Raw genomic sequence first — 11,993 nt, 5'->3', positions numbered from 1 at the left:
ACCGTGTGCCCCTTTGCAGAGTGCCTCAGGAGTGTATCGGCCGGGGCGGCCGAGGTTAAAGAGGGGGGGAAATGTAAGACCTGTTAACATTTATATATATATATATATATATATATATATATATATATATATATATATATATAGGTTAAAAGACTGTTTGGTGGACTTCCTTGTGTTATGCTGCCACCTGCTGTCAAAACAGAGAACAGCGGGCAAAAGTCCTGCTGCTCAAGTGACTTGATTCAGTCTGGAACAGGAGGAGGAGGAGTCTACATGTGGCTGTTTTGCAGAGAGGAGTGTGCTGGAGTGGGCTGTAAGATAGAAGGCCTCAGTCTGCCCTGTTTTTCCAAGGTCCAAGTACCTTAGAGTGTTGCGTGGTGTCCCCCCCAAGACACAGATCCAAAGAGGCTGGATGTGGAGCGAGGAGCCAGACAGCACGTGCAAATTACAAAATTACAGATCCAAAGAGGCTGGATGTGGAGCGAGGAGCCAGGCAGCGCGTGCAAATTACAGACCCGGGACAAAGACTGAACTTTAGAGGTGTCTGCCGGCGGAATACGGGCCCCAACGGTGACGAGGTACCCCACGCTGAAATCTGCAGTTAAGTGTGCACAGTACTTTTAGTTAGGGACAGATAGGAAAAGACTCTGCACTGTGTTATACAAGTAAGATAACAAGGACTCTGCGTTTTTTTGTTTAACAAGGATTTCTGTGTTTTGCTTTTGGGAGCACAATCTGAGGCTTCCTATCCTTGACAAGTTATTCAAAGTAGTTGTATGTATATTGCATTTCCTTTTCATTTGCTTTTCCTCCACCTGTGTTGTGCAATACATTTTTAAATTTGCATTGATTAACCCCCGTGGTTCCGTGCAGTCCTTGCGTATCCCAATACCTGCAGGTTATTACAATGTCGCCACAGCTCTGCCTGTTTGGTTTCACAGTGTTATAGAGACTACAGACACCTACGCTGTAACTGTGGCCCCTGATCTCCAGGAGCCAGAATCTAATACACTTCCAATATGAAGGTGCTCAGTCCTTGGAGTCACATTTTGCATGAGTGGAATTCCCCTTTAAGTAAAACTATGAATCTGTTAACCCTTTCCTGTTCCGGATTAGATAACATAATATGTTCAATCATCATCCATAATATATTCATCCATCATCTGTTACTCCCTCCATTATTTTCGCCCTAATTAACCCTTTTCTTACCTGGACTGTGCCTCCATTCACCATAGCCGTGATTACCGACAGTGTATATGATTCACTGGGTGGAGGCTGGAGCCGCACAATCATCTGTGGAGTTTTAACTTTGAACCCGAGATATTTTCTGTCCATTAGCTTCAGACTGAAATGCGTCATTCAAGTCTCCAAAGTCCGTCTCCTTATTATTCTAGATGATAACTATTAGTTGTCCTGTAGGGAGCGGAGGGATCCACCTGGGGCTATTATTGTGTTAAAAAGACTCTAAACAGAAAATACATCAAAAATAAAAATTAATCAAATTTCCCAGTATTTTTCCATCTTTTTTTATCCCTTTTTTTAATAAACCTAAGAAATATAAGGTTTAACAATCATTGATACTGCTACAGACAAGGCAGTGGGGGGAGGCTCCTGCTGCAGCCATTTGTCTCATCCATTCATTCATTAACTTATTCATAAATCGATCCATTTAGGAGATCCAACATCTATTCACCCATTATCCTACTGTCCTGTTCGGGCTTTAAGACAACTTGCTGCAGCAGGAGCCTCTCCCCACTTCCCTCTCTTCAGTAGGTTGACTGATTGTTAACTCCGCCTTCCTTGGTTAAGAGGTGGGGTTTCCATCAACAGCTGAGCCGATCAATAGGAGACTGTGCTCCCTAAAATTTGTCTCCAGCAAAACAGATGGAATCCAACATATTGTGATTACCCCGTGCTCTATTTTAGGGTGGTTTGGCTATAGAAAGGATGGGGTTCCTGCCACAAGGCTTACAATAGAGAGATTTTTAGTAAATGTAACCCCATTTCCAAAATACTGTCTTGGAAACCCAAACTCTGCCCACAGTGCGTACACATAGAGATAGATAAAAGACAACAAGAGATTAGGAGGAAAACAAGAGCAGGAAGGAAGCAAACTCCACAACAACGCCAAGCACAAAGCAACTCTTTCTCCAGCAAATCTGGGACACCACAGCACACAGACCAACAAAGCAGAAACTATAGTCGGCATGGGTGGAAGATGTCCTCCAACCTAAGTATGTAAATGTAACCCCATTTCCAAGATGCTGCCTCCATCTCTTCCACTAAATGGACCATGTCACTGCACCAACACATTGGACAACTTCACAGTACCCATGTAGAACTATTGGGCACATTCGCTGACATCATAGTTGGAGGATTATGGCTACTCTCCATTGGCCCCGGCAGAACATGTGGCTACCACCATCTTTAGGAGTCTTCTCAGCCATTCTTAATCTCCTTTGTGGATTCAATAGAGGCCGGCCACTAAAAGGGTCATGACTGTAGGCAAAAAAAAATTCTCCCAAAGCAGGAGCTGCAAAATTATATCAGCTCCTATGGCTGTATGTGCACTGATTTGATCCTAGAATATGTAAAGTCTCCACCCAATGAGCACTAATAATACCGCAGCGAGGCGAAGGTGAACTTTGTGGATAATAAAGCCTGACGTGCCTGATAATACCTGTCATGTCTTTATTCACATGACTGGGGAGGCTGAAACCTGCGAGGGCCAACATCTGCAAAAAGTGACTCCTGTGAAGACTAACATCTGCGGGGGCTGACACCAGCAAAGACTGACACCTGTGGGGGCTTACACATACGAGGGCTGACACCTGAAAAGGCTGATGCCTGTGGAGGCTGACATCTGCAAAGGCTGACATCTGTGGAGGCTGACATCTGTGGAGGCTGACACCTGCGGGGGCTGACACCTGTGGGGGATGACACCTGTGAAGGCTGACACCTGCGGGGGCTGACACCTGTGAAGGCTGACACCTGCGGGGGCTGACACCTGTGAAGGCTGACACCTGCGGGGGCTGACACCTGTGAAGGCTGACACCTGTGAAGGCTGACACCTGTGACGGCTGACATCTGCGGGGGCTGACACCTGTGAAGGCTGACACCTGCGGGGGCTGACACCTGCGGTAGCTGACATCTGCCATTCTAATCCCAAATGAATGTAAAATAGATATAATTCTGCTGAAATGAGACAGCAATGCCTGAGCCATCAGCTGTACGGCGGTAATACATTTGGCACTACTGTGCTGCATTCATTTCTGCAATTATCATGACTTGTCATCACAACATAACTCAATTTCTAAAATAATTTTTTTCCCATTATAAACCTCGCCCATAATAATATAAAAAGTACCTTCATTACCATCCAAACCCTAGAAACACCAGAGAGGAACCTATAAATAGGAACAAGAGCATTTTACACACCATAAACAGGAATAGGACGGTGACTCCCAACACTATGCAGCGTCAGCAGCGTGCTCTCATATACAGAAAAGCAGCCCCATAAATAAGAAGAGGAAAGTGCCCCCAATAGGCGGGATGAGGAGAGTGCCCCCAATAGGCAGGATGAGGAGAGTGCCCCCAATAGGCAGGATGAGGAGAGTGCCCCCAATAGGCAGGATGAGGAGAGTGCCCCCAATAGGCAGGATGAGGAGAGTGCCCCCAATAGGTAGGATGAGGAGAGTGCCCCCAATAGGCAGGATGAGGAGAGTGCCCCCAATAGGTAGGATGAGGAGAGTGCCCCCAATAGGTAGGATGAGGAGAGTGCCCCCAATAGGCAGGATGAGGAGAGTGCCCCCAATAGGCAGGATGAGGAGAGTGCCCCTAATAGGCAGGATGAGGAGAGTGCCCCCAATAGGCAGGATGAGGAGAGTGCCCCCAATAGGCAGGATGAGGAGAGTGCCCCCAATAGGCAGGATGAGGAGAGTGCCCCCAATAGGCAGGATGAGGAGAGTGCCCCCAATAGGTAGGATGAGGAGAGTGCCCCCAATAGGCAGGATGAGGAGAGTGCCCCCAATAGGCAGGATGAGGAGAGTGCCCCCAATAGGCAGGATGAGGAGAGTGCCCCCAATAGGCAGGATGAGGAGAGTGCCCCCAATAGGTAGGATGAGGAGAGTGCCCCCAATAGGCAGGATGAGGAGAGTGCCCCCAATAGGCAGGATGAGGAGAGTGCCCCCAATAGGCAGGATGAGGAGAGTGCCCCCAATAGGCAGGATGAGGAGAGTGCCCCCAATAGGTAGGATGAGGAGAGTGCCCCCAATAGGCAGGATGAGGAGAGTGCCCCCAATAGGCAGGATGAGGAGAGTGCCCCTAATAGGCAGGATGAGGAGAGTGCCCCCAATAGGCAGGATGAGGAGAGTGCCCCCAATAGGCAGGATGAGGAGAGTGCCCCCAATAGGCAGGATGAGGAGAGTGCCCCCAATAGGCAGGATGAGGAGAGTGCCCCCAATAGGTAGGATGAGGAGAGTGCCCCCAATAGGCAGGATGAGGAGAGTGCCCCCAATAGGCGGGATGAGGAGAGTGCCCCCAATAGGCAGGATGAGGAGAGTGCCCCCAATAGGCAGGATGAGGAGAGTGCCCCCAATAGGCAGGATGAGGAGAGTGCCCCCAATAGGTAGGATGAGGAGAGTGCCCCCAATAGGCAGGATGAGGAGAGTGCCCCCAATAGGTAGGATGAGGAGAGTGCCCCCAATAGGCAGGATGAGGAGAGTGCCCCCAATAGGCAGGATGAGGAGAGTGCCCCCAATAGGCGGGATGAGGAGAGTGCCCCCAATAGGCAGGATGAGGAGAGTGCCCCCAATAGGCGGGATGAGGAGAGTGCCCCCAATAGGCGGGATGAGGAGAGTGCCCCCAATAGGCGGGATGAGGAGAGTGCCCCCAATAGGCAGGATGAGGAGAGTGCCCCCAATAGGCAGGATGAGGAGAGTGCCACCAATAGGTAGGATGAGGATAGTGCCCCCAGTAGGCAGGATGAGGAGAGTGCCCCCAATAGGCAGGATGAGGAGAGTGCCCCCAATAGGTAGGATGAGGAGAATGCCCCCAATAGGCAGGATGAGGAGAGTGCCCCCAATAGGTAGGATGAGGAGAGTGCCCCCAATAGGTAGGATGAGGAGAGTGCCCCCAATAGGCAGGATGAGGAGAGTGCCCCCAATAGGTAGGATGAGGAGAGTGCCCCCAATAGGTAGGATGAGGAGAGTGCCCCCAATAGGCAGGATGAGGAGAGTGCCCCCAATAGGTAGGATGAGGAGAGTGCCCCCAATAGGTAGGATGAGGAGAATGCCCCCAATAGGCAGGATGAGGAGAGTGCCCCCAATAGGTAGGATGAGGAGAATGCCCCCAATAGGCAGGATGAGGAGAGTGCCCCCAATAGGTAGGATGAGGAGAGTGCCCCCAATAGGTAGGATGAGGAGAGTGCCCCCAATAGGCAGGATGAGGAGAGTGCCCCCAATAGGTAGGATGAGGAGAGTGCCCCCAATAGGTAGGATGAGGAAAGTGCCCCCAATAGGCAGGATGAGTAGAGTGCCCCCAATAAGCGGGATGAGGAGAGTGTCCCTAATAGGCAGGATGAGGAGAGTGCCCCCAATAAGCGGGATGAGGAAAGTTCCCCTAATAGGCAGGATGAGGAGAGTGCCCCCAATAAGCGGGATGAGGAGAGTGCCCCTAATAGGCAGAATGAGGAGAGTGCCCCTAACAGGCAGAATGAGGAGAGTGCCCCTAATAGGCAGGATGAGGAGAGTGCCCCCAATAGGCAGGATGAGAAGAGTGCCCCTAATAGGCAGGATGAGGAGAGTGCCCCCAATAAGCTGGATGAGGAGAGTGCCCCCCATAAACAGAGACAGAACATTGTCCTCTATAAGCAGGAAGAGCAGAGTGTGCCCGTAAACATTGCCAGAAGAGCGCCCCCTACAAACAGTGTCAGCTGAAAGTGAAAGATCCCTGTAAACAAAATAAGCAGCGTCACCCAAAAACAAAACAACCAGTAGCGTACTCTGAATAAATTCTCTTGGTCTTTCACAATATCAGCAGTGTTCTCAACAATCATCTTTGCTTCCATAAATAAGTGCCAGAAGAGTGCCCCTTATTAACAGTGCCAACCAAGTACTCCCACAAACATTGCCAGCAGTGTGCGCTCAATAAACAGACATAAAACTAAATATATATTATAGGCGCACTAAATTACAGGCATCGACTGAAGAAAAACAGTCCTTTATTGGTTAGAAAGGCGAAAGTTCTACTGAACTAGATAAGACCATAACCTGTATTTTGAGAGTATATATTTTATTGCAGGCAGGACACCACTGAACTGCTGAGGGGTAGGAGTTGACCCCATTACAGTCCCTTTTGTAAGCCATTTTATTTAATTGCAAGGGAGACGTTGTACCACACAGCTCACTGTCCATACACAATACAAATAGCTACACATACGATGATGCCTTATAAACAAAGCACTGTGTGCAGAATTATTAGGCAGATGAGTATTTTGATCACATGATGCTTTTTATACATGTCGTCCTACTCCAAGCTGTATAGGCTGAGAGCCAACTACCAATTAAGTAAATCAGGTAATGAGCATCTCTGTAATGAGGAGGGGTGCGGTGTAATGACATCAACACCCTATATAAGGGGTGCTTAATTATTAGGCAACTTCCTTTCCTTTGGCAAAATGGGTCAGAAGAGAGATTTGACGGGCTCTGAAAAGTCCAAAATTGTGAGATGTCTTGCAGAGGGATGCAGCAGTCTTGAAATTGCCAAACTTTTGAAGCGTGATTGTGGCGCCCCTGAGGCTTCCGTCACCACAGGAACATTGCACCCCAGCCAGAGGTGTGATGCCCCATCCTGGGTAAGGAAAGGAGTGAACGCCGGTCCACAGGCAAATCTGCACTACACCCATTGTTAGGTACACACAGGGACCAGGGACAGTGGCAGCAACCCTCCCATGCTGCATGCTGGGAGGGGCCGTAAGACCCATCCCTGCTCCCATAGGGTGGTAGCTTAGCAACTGGGTGGGTGGGAGGAGCCACCCGAGAGCAGAGTAGTAAGGAAGGTCAAGAGAGAGAGTTTCAGTTTACCTCAGGGAGGAGGGGAGTGAGGAAGTCTGCGGGAGGCAGAGAAGTGAGAAGTGTGAGTCTGCAGAGAGAGCTGAAAGAAGTGCTCTAGTCAGTCAGGAGCAAGAGAAGAAAGTGACGCTTCCTGGTGAAGACCCTGGGACTCAGAGGGTCCAGGTGACACCAAGTAGAGAAAAGAAGGGATTCCAGGGCCACAGATAGCTTTCAGGCTCGTGGCTTGTTCCACAATAAGAAGGTTCGGTGGAGGGATCAAGCTGCACACAGGAGACGGTCCCTAGACACTGGAGGAGGAAAAGTCATCTCCAAAAGTAAAAACCGAGGCCCAGGGAAAGCTGCAAGCTCCCCGGGCCACAGCCCACAGCAGAACCTCTAGAAAGGGGGTAAATTACCGACAGGCAAGCCCCTGGCCCGGAGGCTGTAGTGGAGGCCAAGCCAGGTTCAGCCAACAAGGGCAAGGCTTAAGGAGACAGCTGAAGAAAGGAACACATAGAGGGGTGCACTGGCTTTTACCCCCGGATCTACCCAGGATCGGCGGAGGTCCCTGACAGTGGGTCCCAGCAGTCCAGAGGCACCAGTGTGCACCTACCAGGAACTGTGAGTAAACAACTTGAAACTGCACCCTTGGTGTTGCCTCTGTTATTTCATCTTCATAGACTTCCATCACTGCATAGACACTTACAAGCACCAACTGTGCCCCGGGGTACCGCTCCACCTGTGGGGAGCAGGACCATCCAAGCTGCCATTCCATCAGCCCCGGAGGCCCCATACAGCAGCGGCGGCTTAATAGCTGCAAACCACAGGTGGCGTCACGACAAATATAAACTTTAATCACCCCCAACATTGAAGCCATATTAATTGACCCCACCAGGGCACGGAGTCGGGCCCAGCCACCACTGACGTCCCCCGGACTAGTCCGGCCCGGCATCAGGTGTCCCATAGCCCTGGGGTGGGCGAGTCATGATCACTGAACAATCAAGCATTTCATGGCAAATAGCCAACAGGGTCGCAAGAAGCGTGTTGGGCAAAAAAGGCGCAAAATAACTGCCCATGAACTGAGGAAAATCAAGCGTGAAGCTGCCAAGAGGCCATTTGCCACCAGTTTGGCCATATTTCAGAGCTGCAACGTTACTGGAGTATCAAAAAGCACAAGGTGTGCCATACTCAGGGACATGGCCAAGGTAAGGAAGGCTGGAAAACAACCACCTTAGAAACCTAAGATAAAACGTCAAGACTGGGCCAAGAAATATCTTAAGACTGATTTTTCAAAGGTTTTATGGACTGATGAAATGAGAGTGACTCTTGATGGGCAGATGGATGGGCCAGAGGCTGGATCAGTAAAGGGCAGAGAGCTCCACTCCGACTCAGGCGCCAGCAAGGTGGAGGTGGGACTGGTATGGGTTGGTGTCATCAAAGATGAACTTGTGGGACCTTTTCGGGTTGAGGATGGAGAGAAGCTCAACTCCCAGACCTACTGCCAGTTTCTGGAAGACAACTTCTTCAAGCAGTGGTACAGGAAGAAGTCGGTATCATTCAAGAAAAACATGATTTTCATGCAGGACAATGCTCCATCACATGCGTCCAACTACTCCACAGCGTGGCTGGTCAGTAAAGATCTAAAAGATGAAAAAATAATGACATGGCCCCCTTGTTCACCTGATCTGAATCCCATAGAGAACCTGTGGTCCCTCATAAAATGTGAGCTCTACAGGGAGGGAAAACAGTCCACCTCTGGGAGCAGTGTCTGGAGGCTGTGGTGGCTGCTGCACGCAATGTTGATCGTAAACAGATCAAGCAATGACAGAATCTATGGATGGTCGGCTGCTGAGTGTCATCATAAAGAAAGGGGGCTATATGTTTTTGCATGTCAGAAATGTTTATTCCTAAATTTTGTGCAGTTATATTGGTTTATCTGGTGAAAATAAACACGTAAGATGGGAATATATTTGGTTTTTATTAAGTTGCCTAATAATTCTGCACAGTAATAGTTACCTGCACAAACAGATATCCTGCTAAGATAGACAAATCTAAAAAAAAAACCACTCTAACTTCCAAAAATATTAAGCTTTGATATTTATGAGTCTTTTGGGTTGATTGAGAACTTAGTTGTTAATTAGTGATGAGCGAGTACCAAAAAGCTCGGGTGCTCGAGGCTCGGGCCGAGCCTCCCAAGATACTCGTGTACTCGGCCCGAGCACCGAGCCCAATGTTATCCTATGGGAGACCCGAGTATTTTTGTGAAATCACCCCCGGCAGCATGTAGAAACCAGGAAACTGTAAATTAAAAAAAAAAACGTGCGTGTGTGTGTAAGCGTGCATATATATATATACGCGGAGTGGAGTGCGGGAGGGGCCGTAGCCGAGCGGGGAAGTGTCGGGCTAAAGGCACGGTCACGCTGTGCGGGCCGGCCAATCACTGCAATTCCACAACAGGGCTGTGGCATTGCAGTGGTCTGCCAGCCAATCCCTGCATAAGGGATGGCTCTAAAAAGAGCGCCAACATGAAGACCACGAGTACAGCACGAGTATCGCGAGATTACTCGGTCCCCGCCGAGTAGCCCGAGTACAGTGATACTCGTGCGAGTACCGAGTAGTAACAAGCATACTCGCTCATCACTATTGTTAATCAATAATAAAAAAATCCTCTAAAATACAACTTGCCTAATAATTCTGCACACGGGTGTATGTGTTAATTAGCTGCTTTATTGCAAGCACGATAGCAATGAACTACTGGAAATGCCAAGGGGTAGAACTTGACCCCATTATTGTCCCTTTTCTAAGCAATTTTATCCAAAATGCAAGGGAGAAGTTGTACCATGCAGCTCACTGTCCATACATAATAAAAACAGATACACATACCATGATGCTGTCACGCTCCCCGGGTCCCGGCGTCGCCTGTCACTTACCGCTCCGGTCCCCGGTCCTCCTGCCCGCGGCTGCCCCTCTCACTCCCCCTCCTCTGTGTCCTCCGTGCCTCCCGTCCGCCGGTCCCGACGCCTCCCTGCGACCCAGGACACTCTGGCCGGCTCCCCTGCATCTCCTTCACCGCTTCCTGTACTGGCTTCTGGCACTCGGGCTTCACGTATGCGCATTAGGGCGCGCATTCTCTCACCTCTTCTTAAAGGGCCAGCGTCCCGGGAACAGGATACGGCCAATTACAGGTACAGGGTATATTAAGACTTCCTTTCCATGTGGGCAGTGCCTGATCAACATGTTCCCATAGCTAGGTGTTCAGGTCCCTTTGTGCCTTGTCTTCCGTTTAACATTGTCTCTTCCGCAGAGCGCGTCTGCCGCCCTAACCTGGTCCTGACTGCTGATTCCCCAGGAAGTGTCCCGGTGGCCATCTGCTGAGGATCCCGCCATCTCCCATCAGCCTGAACCCATCACCAATCCCCGACTTCACCTGGTAACATCAGTCTGCACGTCTCGCTGGACCCGGACCCCGTCTGCTGTTCCTACCCGGCACCTGAACCTGGTTTCTGTCATCCATCCTGCCTACGGTGCCCGTTGGACTCAGAGACATTCCTGTGCAGATCCCTGAAGGACTCTTATCCCGTACCCCTAGTGTTCCGGCTACCGTGCATCTAGGCCCTCTGGTGGGATGATCGGACAGTCCCTGTATAGGAGTTAGCTCCGGGTTGCCTCACTGGGGGAGTCCGATGCATGGCCCAGTGAATCCACCTCCAGGACGTTACAGATGCCTTATAAAAAAAGCATCCAGGATTTTTAATATATGCATTAATTATCTGCTTTATTGCAGGCAGGATACCATTGAACTGCTGAGGGGTAGAATTTGACCCCATTACTGTCCCTTATGTAAGCCATTTTATCCAAAATGCAAGAGAGAAGTTGTACCATGCAGCTGACTGTCCATACACAATACAAATTATGCCTTATAAACATACTATTCAGGATTTTAATAAATGTTTTAATCATCTGTTTTTATATAGTATCAATATGTTCTGTTGCGTTGTATGCAGGGCATAGCTGCCATAGTCAGTTCACGCGTCAGCAAAGCTTGCAATCTCTTTTCCTTATTTTTAACCACACAAGAATTAATCACAAGAGATTATCAGAATATTTTTATCAATGGCTTAGAATAAATAATAAAAAAAATAAATAAAAGACAATCAATCCCTTAACGACCGCGGGCACTAAAGGTATGCTAAATAGCAATGATAAATTGGTCAGACGTGGGTGAGCTGGATTCCTACACAAGTTACTAAAGGTATGCCCTAGCGGTCATAGCGTTAATCTCCACCGGCTGCTGCGGGATGTCGGTAGGGATCCGCACACATGTCAGCTGATTTGTACAGCTGACGTGTGTCTTACAGGCACGAGTGGAATCACTATCCACCCGTACCTGTTAACCCCTTAAATAGCGCTGTCAAAGAGAAAAGAATGAGCGATCAGACTGCTGATCCTTATAGTCTCCTAGGGGGACTAGTAAAATTAATTAAAAAAAAAAAGTAAAAACAAAAGTTTTGAAAAATTAAACAAATAAAAAAAACTAAAAGTTCAAATCACCCCCCTTTCGCCACATTGAAAATTAAAGGGTTAAAAAATGAAATGTATACAGACATTTGGTATCACCGGGTAATAAACGCCCGATCTATCAAAATATAAGATCTGATTGGTAAATGGCGTAGCGGCAAAAAAATTCCAAACGCCAAAATTACGTTTATTGGTTGCTGCAAATTTTGCGCAAAATGCAATAAGATGCAATCAAAACGTAGCACTTGTACAAAAGTAGTACCTGTAAAAACATCAGCAAAAAATAAGCCATCACTGAGACGTAGATCCCAAAAAATGAGAACTCTATGGGTCATGGAAAATGGCGCAAACATGCGCCATTTTTTTGGACAAACTTCTGATTTTTTTTAACCCCTTAGATAAAAGTAAACCTTTACATGTTTG

This window comes from Anomaloglossus baeobatrachus, chromosome 7 (genome assembly GCF_048569485.1).
Source record: "Anomaloglossus baeobatrachus isolate aAnoBae1 chromosome 7, aAnoBae1.hap1, whole genome shotgun sequence".
NCBI classification, from domain to species: Eukaryota; Metazoa; Chordata; class Amphibia; order Anura; family Aromobatidae; genus Anomaloglossus; species Anomaloglossus baeobatrachus.
This window is presented reverse-complemented; position numbering follows the sequence as displayed.